Here is a 14,630-nt window from a genome sequence, read left to right on the forward strand (position 1 = left end):
TTCTCAGAGTGTCCAACCTGACAAATAGACAATAAGTTGTGACAAAATCTGTCTGAGCTAGTGTATCCTGTCCTGTCAGCTACTCTTACATGGTGATGAGATTTCTTAGGAAGAAGATTCATAACAATTGGTCTACGTTGGGAAGAATTATCTGTAGACATGTAAGTTAACTTCAGGGAAAATTCTACTTGGTGGTCTGGGAGAGGAAGAGGGACAGGGATAGGAAGGTAGGAGATGAAGACATAGATTTTAATTCACTTTAATTCAACACCCTCGGGGTAATAAGTGCCAGACTTTGAACTATCGTTTTCTGTCCTCAGTCACGAGAAGTATTTTCTTCATGTTTGTTTCTAAATTTCTATGTTCTATTTAACTATAATATCCTTGGCATATATCCAGAATGCTAGATTTATGCCTCCTTAATCATAAGTTTCTATTTTTATTAATTAGAATATATAACTAACTGGAACTATATGACTAACTGTATTATCTTTTAGTGTTATATAGCCATGTGTGTATGACACAACATGCACACACATGTAGCATCCATTTATGTCATTGATGTTCATGCTTACATTTGTTATATGATTGTTATCAGAAACATACAATGAGTATTGCATTTGAGTTGAAGACATGGAGAAACCACTGTGCAACTTTTGCCTTAATATTCAGAAAGAAAAGGCAAATTCTAATATTTCTGAGACAATTAGAATCAGAAAGCAAGAAATCAAGATAGGAGAACATTTGTCTGAATTTAGACCTTAGACCTTGCAAGTAGATATGGAAAGTAGTTAAACCATTGTTTGGTCTTGTGTACTAGACATGAGTGATTTGTGAATTTTCAACCAGCAGAATATGTTTATTATGTGAAAATTGTCCTACTACTGTCTTGAGGTCTTATAAAAATTTTGCCTATTCAAGAGATCAAGAGTGAACTTTCTATGGTTACCCAAGAATAGAGAGCAGTCATTGAACTGCTGAGAAAAGGTGCCTCAGAGCATTACTAAAATGTAACAAAGAGAAATGAAAATCAAGTGGATAAAATTAGGAAACAGAGTACAAATATGAAAAACATGTTGACATTTCTACTCTTAAAAGAAAATACCAGAATTCTAACATAATGATTGATTCAAAATGCTTCCTCTTGGGAGAACTATTCTTAAATCACCTGAGAACAGTAGTTAACTGCTTCATTTCAAAATTGGATCCTTAAAATGATTTCTAGCAAAATACTGCTATTGCTGTTTGTTATTGTGCCTAAGCCAAGGATTATGGGTATGTGTTGGCTGCTGGAGAGGATGTGCCAATCTTTGAAATGCTTGATTGATTCAGCATAATTTGGAGCTTTGAAGTGCTGAAGATGGGACATGGCATAAGTCTTTTAGATTCAGATATCTCATTCTATCTGTGTTTTATCAAATAAAAACATCTTTGTTTTGTGTATACTTTTGTCTTTCATTTGAGCCACTCAAGTAAACATTTAAAGTTGGGGTTGTTTTGCGATTTTTTTCCATTTAAATGATCATTTTATGAGTCAGTTGCACGAAGTTTTATAGCCAAGAAAAGTTGGAAAATAGGCTTGAAACCAATCATGATTATTAGCCCATAGCCACACTAATAAATGTAGTAGACTTAAGGGCAGCTGGATCCCATTTTCAATTATTTCTGTACTATACAAAGCTAGGGGATCCTGTCTTTAGCTCTCTATTCCACTTTCCTCATTTATCAAATGTTAAGGTTGATTTAGATTAGTGATCTCCAACCTGTGCTTGTAGGAATTGCTGATGACTGATTTAAGTAGCCATGGAAACCATTGTAGATTGAGGAGAAGGCCAAAAAGTCTGACCAGGCAGGATTTTCTGCCCTCTCCTTCCATAGAGAGAAGGCTTTCATTTTGTCTTAATATTTGGTTTTCACATGGGATCTATGTTGGAATGGTATCCAATTTTGAAACAAATATTTAAGTAATTCAGGGAGCTTATTTCTAAAATACTGGTTTAAAATTTGTTTTCAATCTACTCCTCTCTTCTATATTATATCCTAATGCAATTTCTCTTCCCTCTACTCCTCCCAACACCCTCTTTTGAGATCCACTCTGCCTCCATTTCCCTTCAGAAAAGAGTAGGTCTCCCAGGGACATTGACTGAACACAACATAAGAAATTACAATAATACTAGGCACAAACCCTCATATCAAGGCTGGACAAAGCAATCCAGTAGGAGAAAAAGGACTCCTAAGAGGGTGAGGGGGTGTGGGGGTTGTGCCTCTAAGATTGTTTTAGCTCTAAAATTAAATGTGAAATTTAACTAAGGTTACATGGTTGATTAAATGATGGTGTTCCACCCAGAAGCCAAGCAAGCCCTTGCTCATCCAGTTATTCTCTCTTTCCTTTACTTAATCCTGATATAAGTATTAAGCAACTGTTATGGACCCACAAGTGTCTAGAGAAGAGGATAGAATAATGAGAAAAATAAACACTGTCCTTCCTCTCAGAAGAGAGAGTGACATTAATTAACCACGTGTGTCCAGACACTTCCATTAAGTGCAAAAAGGAAAATAAACCCCCGGTAACATTGTTCCTTGAAACTCATAAATTCTGTGTTCATTGATTTTGCTCTTGAGGCTATCTATGCAGGAAAACATATGCAAATGTATACACAGAGAAATCTGCTCATCCGGTTGTAGGCTGGAGCAAGGACCAGCTAGCTCATGCTACTGGATCAAATTGATCCTTATCCTTTCTACATGCCATTATGTTGAAACACAAAAACATTTTTTTCAATGTGGCTGTCTTGATTGCTGTATGTTAACATGGATGATGAAAATTGATACTGCTTCCTAAAACAGAAGTCATTCTGAAAGACTTCTATATTACGTAATGCTAGAAAACTTTTCTGAAATAAGACCTTAAGTCTCAGCCACTTTCCTCTTCCCCAGAGTCTGGCCCACTACCAGGGAAAATTTAGAAGCTAAAAAAGAGGAAAAAGCTCACATATTTAGGTTAAAGCTATCTTTTTCCCCCAACCGTTACACGTATCCTGTCCACAAATCATAACATCATTGTGAGACTTCACTCCCAGTGGTAGTGTGAACAAATTCCTGAAGATGCTCCTTCCTGTGTGGATGCACAAGCAAGGACATCACATACATGCATGCAGTGGTGTGAAATATGTCATACATACTCTGTTACTGCAGACAGTATGAATGATGGTGTTGGAGATTTGAGCTAGAAGAAGTTAAGGAAGCTGAGAGGTTCTTGTCTCTCAAATTTAGCGAAAGTGAAGTTACAGAAACTTCAGGGAACTAAGAGAACCTTGATATTTTTCAGCTCCCTTGCTTTATTTTTGCTTTCTTTGATGAAGTAATAGAATGTTAAGGCCCTTTCTCTATATGACTAATGGGTAAGTTAGCTGACATAGTCTCCAAGGCCTTTTCCATCCCTGAAATTCCATATCTTATGAAGTTTTGTCATTTTAATATTATAGCAAGGTCCTGTGCAGGAGGAAATGGGTTTGGGGACTCAAGATATAATGTATTTGAAGATTCTGTCAAGTATTTTGTTATTAGTGGCTCCAAAGTTAGAGATGACCGGGAGCAAGTGGAAAAGAGAAACATATATATCTTATACCAATGTTTTCACTGAGGCTGAGAATAAGGATAAATTATAAAGGAGAAAGAGAATTACCAAGAACTCATTACAGCAAGGTTAGGGATTCCCCTCCCCACCTTGTACTTTAATTTCTTCTTTGAATAAACAGTCAATTGTCTCTGTTCTATCAACTTATTCACATTCAAAATAATTCAAAATACTGAATAAAATTTAAATTGTAGCTACATATGGTGATAAAGTAATTCAAATAACTTCCTGTTAAGTACCTAAACATGGTAGTTTTTACCTACTCACAGCTATTCGGTGAGAGAAATTCTGTGACTGTGCCATATTTTGATTGAGAGAACTGATCCTATCACACAGCTTGGGAGCCTCCAAGCTAGGATCCAAAACCAAGTTTTTGACACCCTACAACATGAGCCCTAAATCTAGTCTGCTCCCTGTCCCTTCTCAGTTGTTGGCTTCTTGCCTAACATTGAGGAACCTCCTTTGGATATGCGTTTCTGAGGTTCACTTTTCTCATAGATAAAACTGTGATGTTATTAAATGTCTGATACAGTTGTGGTGGAAAAGGAAAAAAAAAAAACGGATTGAGTATAAGGTCTAGGAATTTTATGGAAGAAAGATAAAGAAAACTGGATACTTTCCCTCTGTTCCAGAATTGCTAGCATAGTGTAGTATTTTTTTTTAATGGTTTTTGTTGTTTTGTTTTTGTTTTTTGGAGAGTTATTTGGTTTTTTGTATTGTAATTTCTGTTACCTCTTGGTAGATTTAGAGATTACTGATAATTACTATAAATTCAACCAAGTGAATTTCTGTTGCTCTTTTTTTCCTCTTGAGGAGTAGAACAGGAAGGTTAGTCTTATTTGTTTTTAAGACACGGAATCTTGTAGACAAGCCTGGTCTCAAATTAACTGTGTGGTGGAAGCTGTCTTTGAACTTGTGATTTTTTTCTGCTTCTACCTTCCACATTAGTTTTAAATGTGGCTTTGGTAGGAGAGTTATGATACCATTATGCATTTTGATTCTGGAGAGGCAGATTACATGGGAGACTGTGGTAAATAGGTTCACTATGCTGCAGAGGTGATTTTTGTATTGAGTGGCTTTCCATGAGGAGTTCAATGGAAGTGGTTTGTGGCTTACGTTGTTCCTGTCTTTGAGCTCAGTATATACACCTCGATGTTGAATATAAATCAAATATTGGTAGACCAAACTTAATTGTCTTGCTATCTTCCATCTCTTTCAGAATTATGTGGATGTAAGCTTTAATGTGCGGTCCTAAAGTTCCTTGTGTCTTTCTCTCAAAATATCTGTAATAGGTTTTGTGGTACAAAGCTTGTTGAATGAGTACATGGATGAATCTGGTGTGGGCTCATTCATTCTAATATGAAGGAGAAGTGGTACTAATCTAGCACTCACTTACTTATATACAATGGTAATCTACATATGGCATAAGCTATAAATGAAGGTGTCAGAGATATACAAGGTGGCAGACATCCCTGCTCTCAGGAAACTTACAGAAATGCAAGAAGCAAACCACTATTCTGTTAAGGAGACTGTGGCTGAACTAGAAAAAATTTTCTAGCCTCTGATTGTGCCTACCATCTTGACCTATGTTACTAGGACAATATTTCTATCAGTTTGATGATTATTAGTCCATGTGATATTAAGAGGTGCTATCCAGAAAAAAAATAACCTCATATTGTTTTTAATAACAATAGTGAATATCATATCTAATACTGATAAAAATAAGTAAAAATATTGACATTGCTATTTTCAGTGTCTAGCATTGTAATATCTATGCATCCCATGTGCAAATAGTTGCCACTGGCCTTTACAATAATCTATAGTAATCTCTTTTGCTAATATTTGCATTCACATCATTTATATAAGTTACAGGGTTAATTGATGTCAGAACAGGTGCTATTATAGGCAATTTTGATATAATCGATTGCATCTTTTACCATGCCATGCTGACTCCCAGGTGATGTCAGCATATATATATATATATATATATATATATATATATGTGTGAGGAAACCTAGACATAAAGTTCTTATTGGGGGGATTTCAATACTGCTACATTATTTTCAGATAGTGTCAAGTCCCTTTCACCGTATCTTCTCCTGATAAAGAGGATGGCTTAAATGCTGTAGCACTCTCAGTGTATTTAGACTCCCAAGTGACAGTTGATGTTCTGGATTACATGTGTATACCTGAAGCCTGACTCAGAAAGTCACACCCTCATGTGTGACTTTTACTTTGCATTATTTTTATGCTGGCATAAAGGTTTTTTTTTTTTCCATGTTTTCCATGTTAGTTTTAAAATCAGGATGTAGAGATTGAGAAACAAACTTGTACTTTTGGAAAAAATCAAAATAAAGGAGGTGCTAAAAAGAATATTAAGGTAAATGTTTTTAGATTTGGTTCTTCATAAGTTTGAGTTGAGTGATTTAAATGTAGGCCACAATGCAGAGATTAGATTCCAAATTGTTTTACTGCAGAGTTGAATAGAAAAGGAATTTTCCATGTAATATTAAAGCATTGGAATTTTCCATGTAATATTAAAGCATTGTTGTATACTTTGTTAGTTACAGGTACTCAGAAATGCAGGGAGATGATTTTGGTTTTTGACATACAGAAGTGTTTAAGGAAATCTTCTAATCCATTCCAGGTGTTCTTTATACTGGGAATATTTGGAGGAGCTGCTCTGACCAAAGGATTCCATGAGAAGTAGGATGTTTAGGCTCTTTGTGTGTGTGTGTGTGTGTGTGTGTGTGTGTGTGTGTGTGTGTGTACTGTTTCAGAAAAGCAAAACCAAACAACAACAAATCAAACATAATTCAGACCAAGGGTCTCTGTCAGAGAATTAGAATGTTCAGTTGGAGAAAAAGGAGTGTATATGACAATGTTTCTTGTTCATATGATCAATTTCAGGTTAACTGTAGGGGGCAGTGATCTCCATCCTGTCCTCATCCCTCCCTTGATCCAAAGTTCCCATAAGTTTCCCTAAATTGAGGGGAGTAGTGAGGGATAACCAGCGACTTTCTCTTGGGCCATGCCAATTTCAAGGTATATTGCAGTGTTGATTACTTAGAATTGATCTTCCAATTCCAAGAACGATGGTTTTATTGCCACCAAATTGGTACCTATGTGGTATTTTCCTCTTTGCTTGTGTCATTACTGGAATATCTTCTATGAGTTGCAAACCAATGAAATCTCTGTAGAACAATTGTCCAGCTTCAGTCAGGAGCAGTGTTTAAAAAATTGATTGCTTGCCGATTCTCTTGAAGGGGCAGCCTGTTACAGGGTCTGTAAGTGGACCCCAAAATGGTTACTGCTTTGACAGGGGAAATTAGGAGAAAACATGGAGTTATATGTTAGTACTTTAGACTCCACCCTAAATCCTCGGCCAAAGATGATGGGGGATCTGTCCTCTAGGCCATCTGCTGAGTATTCATTCACTTTAAAGTTCTAAAGTCCTACTGACCTAGCCTTGCACTTTTTCATGGAGATTCGAGCAGTAATTATTCACCCATGATTGCAGAGAGTCCATGGTGTCTTTCATGAAGATCGACTGACAGACATTATCAGTGCCTTGTGGGAAGCTTGTTTACTGAGCAATACCACAGAGGATAAGGCTATTTGAGAAAGAACATCTTCTATAGCAATGGTTTGTCAAAGGTGTTGAAGCATAGAAGGAAAAGAAAGTTTCAGATTGCTTTTTACAGAAAAGATAATGTGCCCAGTCTTCAAGGATGTTTTGACTATCTTAGGAAACCAGTAAGAAAAGCATCTGAAACCAATGAAACATTACCTAGGAAGAAAACAGAGAAAAGCCTGGGACTTATTTCTTTTAGACCCTTTCACATGTTTTTGAGTGGTTATGATTTTAAGATCCAGACCTTAGAGCCAACAATGGTCTAAAATTGAGATTACTAATTGATTTTAACCAACCACTCTTCAATTTCTAGTTAACAAGAATCATATTAGATAGCGACTTATAGTACTGTCTTGTTATTATGATGTTTTGACCTTGATCCATGCAGTAAAAGATATTCTACATTGACCTTCAATAATCCTAGTCAGTACATAGATTAAAAAGAATATATATGTATTTTAAGTGTGTGATCACAAAAGTCTTCACCTATTTATTTCATATAATCCATTTTGAATTGTTTTATTTTATCTACTATAATATAATTTACCCATTTCTGTAGCTTTTAAAAATACTTGTGCCTATCTCATTTATGCTAATGGAAGAAACACTTTGCAGTTTGAAAGACATTGACTTTGAGTCTATTACATAAAATATTTTGTAATGTATATGTTGTTAGGAAAATTGAGCCATGTGCTTGCAATGAATTCAGGGTTGGAGAGATAGAACCCATGCCTCAATTGCCAGAAGAACTAGGAAAGAACAATTTCTCATTAAATGTGTAGCATGTATACTTTGTGGGTACTTATGAATAGATTTAACCACCATATGGTTGAAAATAGCTGAGCACAGTTCTTTAGTAAGAAAGTAAGTTCATCTTTCCAGCCCCCAATTTTATGATTCCTATTGCACTGGTTATTGGATAACGCAGATAATCATTAATGTTCAATATCCTGAGTATAACATTAGTCATTCATGATAATGGAGAATCTACATTAAGTTCTACCCAACCTCATTGTCAAAGTTTAGTAAACAGGGTGGGATGGGGGCGGAAGGAGAAAGATTGTAAGTATTGGAGGAGAGGGAGTGCTGTAATATATTGTTCTCTGGTCATGGTATAGGTGTTGCCCACAGAAACTCATAGTAATGCTGATGATGCATAAGTCAAGCCAATTAAAAATTCCTCGATGGAGATGAGAGGGTGTAGTGACAATTTTAGCCTTTTTTGTTTCTTTTAAAAACACAGAAATATTTTATGATTATGTTTTTGGTTTAGTCCCAGATGTGCAATATGGAGCTGCTTCCGACTGACCAAAGTAGCTGACTATGATTTACCTCAGGTCCTAAAAGTGGAGTGCTTTTGCCAGCAGCAGATAATTTTGGTTATTGTGTGACATTTGAAAATCTGGGGATTATTCAGAGGATATATAAATGGTAGGGAGAGAAGGGGGAAGGGTTTGTTGGTTGTTGGTTGGTTGCTATTGGTCACTATTTGTTAAGAAATCATGTGCAAAGAAAAACAAGAAAAAGACACTACATATCCTGAGGATAAAGATCAAACTTGCCCTAATCAACTCAACTTATCTTCAATCAACAGGAAGTAGTTTAAAGATAACATCATCCCTATTCCTCTTTTATTATTTTTTCGTATCTACTATTTGGGGCTTGAAAGGGGGGGAAAAGGGTAGAGAAAGGTTGAAGAAAAAAATGAAGTAGCTAAATTCTGGCTATAGGAGTGGGTCATATGGCCTCATAAATATCTATTTGAGGAGATATTGAGAGATTAAGGCTTCTTGGAAAGGTTGAGTCATCTTTTGGGGAGGGATGGACACTGGTAATTTCCTCAGACCCCAGCAGATGACAGGAAATGCACACAAAATGGTCAGCAACTAATTGGACTCACTACGTTAAAGAAGTTAATTTTTTAAAAGTAGGAAAGATAAAAGTCTGACACATAAAAATGATGTACATTGTTACACACTTGATGCATTACTCTGGGTAGTGCATGAAAGATAGAGAGAGGGTAGAAAGAGGAAAGCTATAGCAGTAATTGAAGGAAAGAAAAGGGAACACTTTTATCAATGAAGATCTAGTCCATGGCCTACAGATTACATTTACAACCTCAGCTTCAGCCTTCCCTCTCAGAAGGCTTCCTCCTGTGCTATATCTGAATGCACTATCCCCAGTTGTCAGCTATGTACATTTGCTATGATACATTCTTCCTGGAGAGTTCTGTATTTATTGGATACTTTTATGTCTAATGAAAAGAACCTGGATGCTTAGGCTTCCTGAAATCTTTATAGCTCGTGGACTTACTTCTGGGCACAAGAATTTGTGGGTGTCATTAATACTGGATTCTCAGATTTTCTAGCGAATCATTTTGAATTCTATTTTTATATCTACTTGACCCTTCTCATATGGATGAAAACTTCTAGACTGAAGTCAATATCTAAGGTGATGTGAACCCTAAAATGATCAGTGGAGTTTAGCAAGTACTTAGAATGAGGGTAGTCTTAATATAAACTGTAATTCTGTACTGAGCACTTTTGAAATCTTAAATATACGGCTTAAATTGTTTGAGCCTCAACTTCTTCAACAGTGTGGGATAATCCCAAGGCTATTAGAGACTCTTACAAAAAGAATATATGGTGGCATAGTGTAAGTACTTGAAAGATGGTTGCCAAAAACAAATAGCGAATGCAGAAAAATCTGGACCTTCTGTAACAGGAAATTTTAGAGGAATAGGACTGGCTCACATGTTCTGTAGTGGAGATAACTTCTTAAGGTAAACTTTGTACCATTATTAGACCCAGAGGACACGTCTACCAAAAAAGAAACAGAAAGAAATAACTAGATAGATATGGAAGCCCAAAGAAACAGGCATAGACCCTGAGGCTCCATGTGATAAGAATTCAGAGGCCAACACAATGGCAAGGTATCTGTAGACTATTTGCATATATATATGCAAATATATGTATATATATTATTGGTTATATATATATATGTGTGTGTATATATATATATCTCACCAGTTATATAATATATATTATATAACTGGTTCAGTATATATTATGCATACAATGATTTGCAAACTTCTAATTAACTAGTTAGTGCAGGTGACTTGGGGCAATCCGTGGCATCCCATCTTACAGTTCTTGCTTCAGGGTGCTTGCTAGGTTATCTTTGATGTGTAGTGCCCAAGAGACATTAGGCCCCTTGAGCCTTGAGATAGTTTCTAACCTATGAACTTTCATAACAATCAGCAGCATCTCAGGATGCTATGAGTGTGTGTGCACACATGCATGTGGTGTGTGTGTGTGTGTGTGTGTGGAGAGAGAGAGGGAGTGGGGGGAGGGGAAGAACTCTGCTTAATGCAATTACAGGTTTATTTTTCAAAGAAGGTCAGCAAGGTGCAGCCTTTTTTTTACTGAGAGCTTGCGACAGCCCTCTATGCTTCTACTGTGACAGCCATTTTACTTCATATTGACGCAGTACTGTGCTTTGAAATAGAAGACAGGAACTGAATACAAATGACAGGAGATTCTCAGTGTTGAAGGATAACTTGTGATTGCCATACATTATGAAAAGAAGAAAATGCTTGTGCTCTTCTTGAGTTCCTATTATCTGCAGATACTGTGCTAGTCATTAGTGACACAAAATCAGTAGTGACCCATCAAGAGCACCAAAGGACAATAGGGAGGGTCCCAGACACAGTCAAAATGACCTCTATTCTGTAGAGTGCTTGAAACGAGTCAATAATGTAAAGAAATGGCTCTTTCATTAATCAAAATTACAAAGAAAACTTTCAGATTGTGTGTGTGTGTGTGTGTGTGTGTTATGCACACATGTATGTGCGTGTAACTGTTGAAGGAATCTTAACTTAAGACTTGTTCTGTAGTCTGCAAATATATCGTATGGGTTGACACACAGGAAAAAAAATGTTAGCATGCCATCACTTAGTAAGTAGCAGTCAGGTCATGAAGCCCCATGCACTTTATATAAAATTCTTTGAACCTTATCTTAAGGCAAAAGCTCCCATGATTCTAAACTCCATTTCAAGTTCTTATTGCTTCAGTGAACTTTTGGTTCATTTGCTCTAGGCCAAAGAAAGACTAATAACTCTGTTTATTAAGTAGCTAGAACACAACAACTTAATGAAGTATTTATGTCCTGACATGCTTATTGGCCATTTGAAGCTAATGCATGCAAAAACAAATGAGAAGTACTATTTTCATCCACTGTCCAAATTCGCATAGCCTCCCACTATTCCTTCTCTCACTTTGGCCTCAGATGCTATGTTCCTCATTTCCTGTCCCCCCTTCATTTTATGCAGCATTTTGTAAATTCTCCAACTGCCCAAAGTAAAGCTTGAAAAACATATCCCATTTTCGAAAGCAAAGTCATGTGTGTCCTGCCTGATGTTGAAAGCATGAACAACTTTAAAATATTTCTTTTCCCGTGGCTCACTAAAGGTTAAGTGTCACTAATTTCCTTGAAACAGGTGGCATGACCTGCTGTTCCCTGGGTCCATCTCAGTGCAAGGTTTTGCAACTGCATCCTGAGAATAATAGATAATCATTCAGAAGATACTGACTAATGTTGTACAGACTACCTTGGTTTTAGTTCATTCCTGTTAAATTGGGGAGATTGGACTGATCAGAGTTAAGTCAGGAGAAGTTATGAAATTCTTCTGTTTGCTCTAGAAAGAAAATACTTGGAGTTAACTAAACAGAATGGAGATTTGAGATATTTTTGAAATACATTATTTTGAATTATTATAACTTCATAAGGAGTTTCCAAGATGGTAAAGAGGTCTAATCAACCCACCCATATTTCCACATTGCTTATAACTTATGTAAATAAAATATCACATCAAGCTGAAAGATTGTATAAATTATGTTGGTAAAGTTCTATGTCATCTCATCCTTTGTGTAGACATGTAACTATGACCAGAATCAATATTTAGCACAGATTTATCACCATAAAGATGCCTTGTGTAACTCTTTAAATCAGACCTCCCTGTTCCATCAACTCCACCTCTGAACTCTGTCATAATTGTTTCATTTTTGAGTGTATCATTTAAGAAGTCAGAAGGTTCAATGGTTACTGAGTGCAGGAATATGGAGGCTGTGAGCAAAACTTAACCTGTAAAGGGAAAGTCGAAACTATGCTTTCACAATGAATCATTAGTTCTCTGATGACTAGGAAACAGGTGAATACTTTTGACATGCTGAACTGAGTAGGTTGGTGGTTGTTTTCATGAAGATGGAGAGCCCAGGAATGTATTTTGAGGTGTATATATTTAAGCATGATGAGTCATCTTTGAAAATATGTGAATGTATATTATTTGAGTTATCCATATAGAAATATGGAAGATATGGTTTGAACTCTTAAAACATCTCATAATATACATAGTCATCAGGCCTCCAGTGATAACTCCTTGGTCTGTTCATTTAGGAAAAGCCTGTTTAATATGAACAAAGGGAAACATTGAAAGTTAAATAGCTGGCTAAGTGTATGGAAGAAAAATCATAGTTGTTTTGTATTATAGAGATTTTAAAAACAGGGGTGGGGGGATTTGGAGGAGGTGGCCTGAGCAACTAATCATCAAGAGTTCTGATATATCGCACAAAGTTAGAACTGAAGACAAACATACTGATTTAAAAATCTTCATCTTGGCAAGAGATCAATCAAATGTTAGGGACAGATGATAGATTGCAGTGGGCTGAGGAGAGGAAAGAGGAGGAGGTTTGATTTTATACTTTAAGGAAGCGCAGCCAGGAATGGAGTAGAAATGTGAAATGCAGACACTTTACTTGGTTCTGGAGGTTTTGGAGAAGGACTGGGCATTTAAAGAAGATACTGAGTCTGTGGTTCAGGGAGGAGATAGTCTCGAAAAAGAAATTCTGCGTATTCAAGAAGAACACAGGTAGCAGCCAGAGGAAGTATTTCTTTCAGTTAAAAGAGACAGAAGGGGCAAGAGAGACATGGGTACAGATAAAACATAATTGATTTTCATGTTGAGGATGTAGGGAACCTCTAATAACTTCAGTAGTCTTTGTGAGTTTAAAAAAAAGATGCTAGGAAGAACAAGACAATGAACTGTTTGTAGGTATTTGGAGTTGTTTACTTGAAGATTGGTACAAGGTTATTACTAAGGGAATATCAAAATATGGAGCTCAGGAAATCGGGTTTTGATAAGCTTGCTGGCCAATTTATTTATGACTGTAGACTATAAAGTTTATACTCTCCTCTCCAGAATAATTGAAGACTTTTAATAACAGAATATGGGTGATGAAAGAGTTGGTTTCGACAAGAGAGCTTGCCAACAAGTGAGATGGAAAGAAAAGAGAATTGGAAATATTGACCAAAAATTGGAACCACTGTATGATCCTGAAATGCTATAACTCACATACTTGTACAACCATGCACTATAAAATTAGTAAATCAAAATGATATCTAAAATCTCATATCCATTTTGGCATTATTTGTCATAGCCAAGATATGCAATGGCATTGTATCCAACAATATACAAATGGATAGAGCAAATGTGATATACATGTATGTAATTTCTAAAAAGAAATCCATACTCTCATTTGTGACTTCATGGATGAACCTGAATGGTGTTTCAATCAGTGAATTAAAACATACATATAAGGACAAATACCACATATGAAAAAAAAGAAGTTCATTGTTAAAAGTCAAGAAAAAATGGTGGCTGCCAGTTACTAAGTTGGAGGACTCATTGCCAAAAATAGAAACTTTAATTTTGATAAGTGGAATAAATTACAAAATGTGTTACTTATTATGTTTATAATTAACTACTGTTTATATGTACTGTGTGCTTGAAAATCATATAAAGATGGAATTTTTTGAGTTTCCACCACAAAAAGACATGTATTAGACAATGTACATGCTAATTACGTTGTTTTAGCCACTGCAAAATACATACATGTGTCAAATTATGAAGCCATATATAATCATCATGAATAAATGTCATAATATATTCAGTTAAATGAACTGAAAAGGGTGTTCGTAAAAATAAGCATGCCTAGATTCATGGATGTAAGTCAGATGTAAAGAGAGGTGATGGTGGTAGACACCTTTTAGTATGAATGAAGGTCACAGGCATTGAGGTCTTAGAACGAAAGCAGGGGTTGTGATAATTAATCTAGAAATTGCAATGTTTTGAAATATGTCAGAATTAGAAACCATAGTGGATGACATGTTCTAGAGTAACTAAGGGAGAAATTAGGCAGCTGAAGGAGGGTATCGGTGAAGGGCACTGTGTTAGAGTAGATCAGGGGACTTGGATTCTAGGGAAACTTGGTCCAAGGTATGTAGCTTAAATGCATGATTTAG

General features: G+C 36.1%; 1 protein-coding gene across 1 annotated transcript in view; it reads left to right on the plus strand.

Moving 5' to 3' along the window:
• Brinp1 (BMP/retinoic acid inducible neural specific 1) overlaps positions 1 to 14,630 on the plus strand; it is a 198,646-nt gene that overhangs the window by 57,605 nt on the left and 126,411 nt on the right. The gene's annotated exons all lie outside the window — the stretch shown is intronic.

This window comes from Mus caroli, unplaced genomic scaffold (assembly GCF_978045245.1).
Source record: "Mus caroli unplaced genomic scaffold, Mus_caroli_1 scaffold_6, whole genome shotgun sequence".
Taxonomy (NCBI): domain Eukaryota; kingdom Metazoa; phylum Chordata; class Mammalia; order Rodentia; family Muridae; genus Mus; species Mus caroli.